The sequence below is a fragment of the Arvicanthis niloticus genome, chromosome X (assembly GCF_011762505.2).
Source record: "Arvicanthis niloticus isolate mArvNil1 chromosome X, mArvNil1.pat.X, whole genome shotgun sequence".
In the NCBI taxonomy this organism is placed as follows: domain Eukaryota; kingdom Metazoa; phylum Chordata; class Mammalia; order Rodentia; family Muridae; genus Arvicanthis; species Arvicanthis niloticus.
This window is the reverse complement of record NC_047679.1, coordinates 78,415,166-78,421,057: the sequence shown is the minus strand read 5'-3', so window position 1 is coordinate 78,421,057 and position 5,892 is coordinate 78,415,166. Positions and strand designations below refer to the sequence as shown.

The 5,892-nt window shown below is 33.3% G+C and overlaps 1 pseudogene; it reads left to right on the top strand.

The window, feature by feature from the left end:
- Nucleotides 1-426: 426 nt before the first annotated feature.
- On the top strand, nt 427-5,083 carry LOC117695036 (S-methyl-5'-thioadenosine phosphorylase pseudogene; annotated as a pseudogene).
- The last annotated feature ends 809 nt before the right edge of the window (nt 5,084-5,892 follow it).

Below are 5,892 nucleotides of genomic sequence, written 5' to 3'. Positions count from 1 at the left end.
GCTGTGAACAGACATGATGACCATGGCAACTATTATAAAGGATAACATTTAATTAGGACTGACTTAGAGATTAAGAGTTTCAGTCCATTACCATAAAGCCAGGTGCATGACAGTGTCCAGAAAGATGTGGGGCTGGAGGAGTTGAGAGTTCCTCAGCTCTTTGTTCTGGAGATAGCTAGGAGAAGACTGGTTTCCAAGTAGCTAGGATGAGGGTCTTAAAGCCCAGTCTCAGAGTGACACACTTTCTCCAACAAGACCATGAGTATTTCAACAAGGTCAGACCTCCAAATACTGCAACTCCCTGGGCTAGACCTATTCAAACTACCATAGAGCATGTCTTCCACTTGACTTTTGTATCAAGCATAGTCCTGTCCACATAATTTTTCACTTTACAGCTAAGCTTCATTTAACAGGTGACCAGTGGAGATGGCCATGTATCATCTCACAACTGAGAGTATAAGTAAGCTATGTTACCTCATATGTATTCCCTATATGACTCCCTTATAGACCATCTTAACTTCTGCATCTCTTTCTTTTTCCAAACTCATTATGACCATATAAGGACATAGGCAAGTACTCTAAAAATAAAAGTCAAGGTTTTTTTTTTATACTAACATTGAAGATAAGCTTGATTTTGCTTTTTTCCTGTATTTTGATGTTGGTTTTTTTGAGATATTCTTACTGATGATTTATGTACAATCATAAGTTTCAGCTTTTCAAAGACATTTAAATTGTATATCCCACTTTTGCTATTCCTTATGATAAAAGTACCGAGTTGCTATTTAAAGTCTATAGAACATGCATCATTTTGTTTTATTAGTACAATAAAAAAGCAACCCCAAATAAATACTAATTCGCTATTTGTAGCTTTCTGATGACAAGACTACTTTCAACATTTGTGGACCCTTTTTCCCAACAACTTTCCCAGTATTCCATGAAGAAAATGGCATGCAGTTTCAGTAAAAGGTCAGAAACTAAATATTTTAGACTTCATATACTGAGATGTGAAACAGAATATTATGAATAAAGTTACATTAAAAATAGAAAATAAACATCTTCCAAATGTAATGAAAAATCAAAAATCTAACTGAAAACTTTTTTCACAGAACACTAAATGAAAAGAACAGAATTGCTTATGTGTAGGGAAACATCTGATTCAGAGATCAAAGTTTCTTATCATTAATATTTATAAAAAAACCCATTTGTTGATGCTGATCTGTAATAAGGTTTTGTATATTTCATCTTGAAATAACTTTTTTCCCCAATTGATCATACATGTGATAGCCAAGGAGCTGAAAATTGCATTATGGTTATGTATGTTATCATTGAGAAAAGATAGGATGTCATATATACATCCTGTTGTTACAGGAAAAATCATCCACTGAAGATGCATGCACAAGTGTTGTTGTGTTCTAACAATACTTTCTTTTGAATTGTAATTGAATTTCATCAAAATTTTATGTCATAAAATAGTCCTTAAAGATGTGAAGCTGGTTTAGTGCATGGCCTAAATAAGAACTAAAATGAATATAGATTTGGCTCATTGAACCATGACCTCAGCTATATGGTATACTCCTGCATCACCACCATGATTATATTTGGTTTCTATGGGGTCAGTGTTGTCCACAGAGACACTGACAGAAGAGATAAAAGGATGATTTCATCTCCTACGCTTATTGTTAACTGCCCTGTTTCACCACTTCTGCTCCTGGTTCTCAATTTTTCCTTCCCTTATATTGTTCCCCAAATTGCTAAACTTATTACTCTGCAGTGTACTCAAGGTGCTATTGTTCTTTGGCAGGCAAATTATATTCCCACGATCTACTATTTCTATTGATTCAAGATCTAGTACTTCCACTCCCAACCATGCAAACATACCAAACACCTCACCACCAGACTAATAAACATTTCATAAGGAGTGTGTAGAGGGGGCCAGGAGGGGGTTAGAAACAGGATGAGATTATAGAGTTATGATATTGAATAAACAACTTGCTAGTCCATTGCACACAATAAAAAGAAAACAGGAAACAGTCTGGAGCCTTGAGGAAAGAACAATGGCCTTCAATTTTGAATAGAGAAATATGCATGAAATTAAGTTTTCATAAGATCATTAATATGTTTAGATATGGAGAAATAGCATATTAGAGGTTTTTCTCTACTAAAAACTTAATGAGAAAAAAATGGAATTCTTTTTAATAAAATAATATTTACTTCATTGTTGTTCAAAATTAGCATTTCATAGCACAAATGCTGATTGCAAGTTTCATCTATCAGTGTTGATCTTTAATGAATTTTTATATATATTTAAGGTAGAAGATAAAAGACAAAAAGTTCAATTACGTGTGTAAAAATTAAAGAGGCTTAAATATGTACATAAACTGCTAAATATTTTAGGTTTAATTATCAGGAAATACACTGGAAGAAGCTACAGTCAAGAAAAAGAAATTATTTCATTTCCAGCCTTTACTAATTGAACAATTTCAGTTCTCTTATGTAAACAATCTAAGCATGTTGTTTTCTTACATAAATCCTTATAAACTATGTATAATTATTTTGGGTGGGTTTATAGGTGAGAAGCTATACAACATACAGTGTTATACATGGCATAATAAAAACCATTAATCTTTACAAATAATGTTCATTTTTGCACATTTTGTATTAACTTAATTATTGATATTGTTCACTGTTTGAAGATAGCATATGAATCATATATAATAAATTTATACTCCTATAATATTTTAGCTAATCCTTTCATATCTTTACTATCAGTGTATCAGTATAACATTATCTTTGACATTATTTATATCAGTTAAATTATAGAAAATTAAAATTGAAAACATGATATGACACTATCTCATCCTGTTATTACAAAATTCAGAAGGAGATAATGAAAGGCCAAAGGATGTTAACAGTCACACTGAGTTTTAAGGAAGACTCACATTCCTCCACTGTGAATGGAGGCTTTTCACACTATATTACATATATTTCACATCTGATTTTTTCTTGTCTTTAATATAACTTTTCTACCATCCATACCAGCTTTATATGACTTTCATTGCTTTTGAATTACACTCAAAATATATTTTATGGACTAACAACAACAGACCTGGAAATATTAATTTTTAAACTTAAATTTTGTCTTCTCATTACAAGTTGCTTTCTGGTCCAAGTCACACTAAGAATAGTACAGACTAACTTTTTAAAAATGTCAACTGTCACAATTATTCCTCTATACAAAATGTTGCCACGACAGTATATTGCATATAGTATTTTGTGAAACTGGATCATTACATCCTACTATATTTGCTTTGTTGATTACTGTAACTAGGTTATTAACTTAGGTTGAAGTGAAACTAAAAATTCCATTTCTTTTCACAATTGTCTGCCCTGAAAGTGCTGAAGAAACAAATGTCCTTTCTTTATTTTTGATTTTATTCATTTGATTCTAATAGCTTTAAATATTGTCCTTTATTTCCATTTATATGAAAAGTATCAATCATCCATCATTTTTGAACAAGATTTAATTTTATTTACAGATGAAGATATTCATCAGTACATCAATTGATAGGGTTGCCATTTGTCTTTGTTCCTAAGTACATTATTATTAATAGCAGATTTTACATTGAGTTATTATTTCTTAGTTTTTATGTATATTCAATTTCCAACAAGATTTTAGGAAACTTCTGAAAATGTCTGTGGCTAGAATACCTTGTTTTCTTTGGTACCTGACAATCAGTTAATGGCTGTTGAGCATGATTATATGTTCCTCTTTGTAGGTGAAAGAATATCTGAAAGATAATATGATTCCTGATTTGATTGATGCTATAACATTTCTCATTGCCAGTTGTACATACAGCTTGTTTCTTGACGACTTCTTAGAATTTTAACATCTTGTGCAGCTTCCAGTATTGATTTATTTACAATTAAGAAATAACTTAGATTCTGAAGCTTGTTTTCAGAATTAGAATATTCAAGATAAGCTAAAAATTATACTTGGAATGAAATCCATGTTTTAGCAAGTAATTGGCATCATGATACTGTCAATTTGTTTTTCTACCTATGAATGTGATATACTATCCACTCAGAAACTCATGAGATGGACTGTCAAGTTTACATATGATGTATAAAAAGATGTTACATAGTACTTATAGCCTTTATTATACTTGAGAAGAAAATTTCTCTAAAAGAGTTCAACATTGACTCTCCTCCCAATCCCGCACTGTGGCTTGCCTTGCATTTCTCCTGTGTAGACCTGGCCTCAATTGCCACCCTTATGGCAGTGAAGATTGGAATAAATGGTGGAACAAGCTTAGATGATCCATAAACTTTAGAAGGAATAACTGAAAAATATGTTATTCCATTTCAAAAGCCATCTGATGCCTTAATTTGGGGTAAGATAACATTGTGTACATCTTACAAGATACAGGAGACAAAATTGTGCCTTCAAAAGTCAACTACAAGTGAACATATGGACCCTGAAGGAAGAGGGATGTGTGCATGTCATAGTGCCCACAGTTTGAGAGTCCTTGAGAGATTTAATTCAGCCTAGTGACAGGGTCATCATTAATCAGTTCATTGGCAATTCATCCCTAAGGCCTCAGACTAATGTCAGAAGTCATGCAGTTCCAGAGGAGTATGCCATATCCCAACGACTGAGCCATTTTGTCCCCAAACACGAGAGGTCCTCATAGAAACATCTAAGAAGCTTGGACTTTGATGCCATTCAAAGGGGATTATCTTCACAATTCAGGGAATATGCTTCATCTCCCAGGCAGAAAGCTTTATATTCTGTATTTGGGGTGCGGATGTTATCAATATGACCTTTCTTCCAGCAGTGGGGCTTGCTCAGGAGGCTAGAATTTGTTATGCAAGCATTGCCATGGCAACCGATTATGATGGTTGGAAGTAGTATGAAGAAGCCGTGTCAGTGCATGGGGTTTTCAAGACCATGAAAGAAAATGCCAATAAATCCAAAACTTTACTCGCTACTATCATGCCTCAAATAGGCTCAGTGGAATGATCAGAAACACTCCGTAATCTAAAGAACAGGGCCCCGTTTTCTGTTTTACCACCAAGATATTAAAACAGCATGGCTGACACAAGAAGACTTTCTACTTCTAGTCTCTGGGTAAGTTTGCTTAAACAAAAATGGTAAAGATGAACAGCCTTCATGCCTTTGTCTGGAAAGAAAGAGAGAGTACCCTATTAGAGACTCAACCAAGATCCTGACTCCTCCAGGACCCAAAAGGAAAACAGACACCCTGTAGAAATGTAAGGAAACAAAGCTGGAGACCACATTAGTCTCATTTCTCCCTATTAAACTTACAACAATGGAGACTGGTGAGATCTTCACTTCCATATACTGCTAAAGAATGAATATGAGTTCAAAATTGGACTATATGATTGTAAATTGGCCCCAACTTTCTGGAGGGCAGTTTGGAATCATGCATCTGAAGTTTAACAATACATTAAGGTATTTTGGTATTCTCGGGATTTCTCTTGAAGAAGTTATGGGAGATTCACGCAAAGAATCATGTCTAAAGGACCTTACCAGTCATAGCAAAATACTGAAAACTGACTACCAAAAAAATTAGATCCACTGTGTTTCTCTTATACCAGGCTAAGGAACCAAATAGAAATCATGTTTTTTCACAAAGAAATGGTCAGTCTTTGCCTCTACATTTTTGTCAGTACAATCAAATAATAAAGTTGAAAAAAATTAAAACAGACTTAGAGAAATTTGAAACTTTTTTGATAGTGAAATAAAGATGGTAATATTATAAGTGTTGTGTATGTGACTCAATAAGCCAAACTACACCCTCAAAATAAGTTAAAGTTCTATATGAGGGAACAATGTTTAACTTTTATATGTATTTGGATTTAAATAAATAA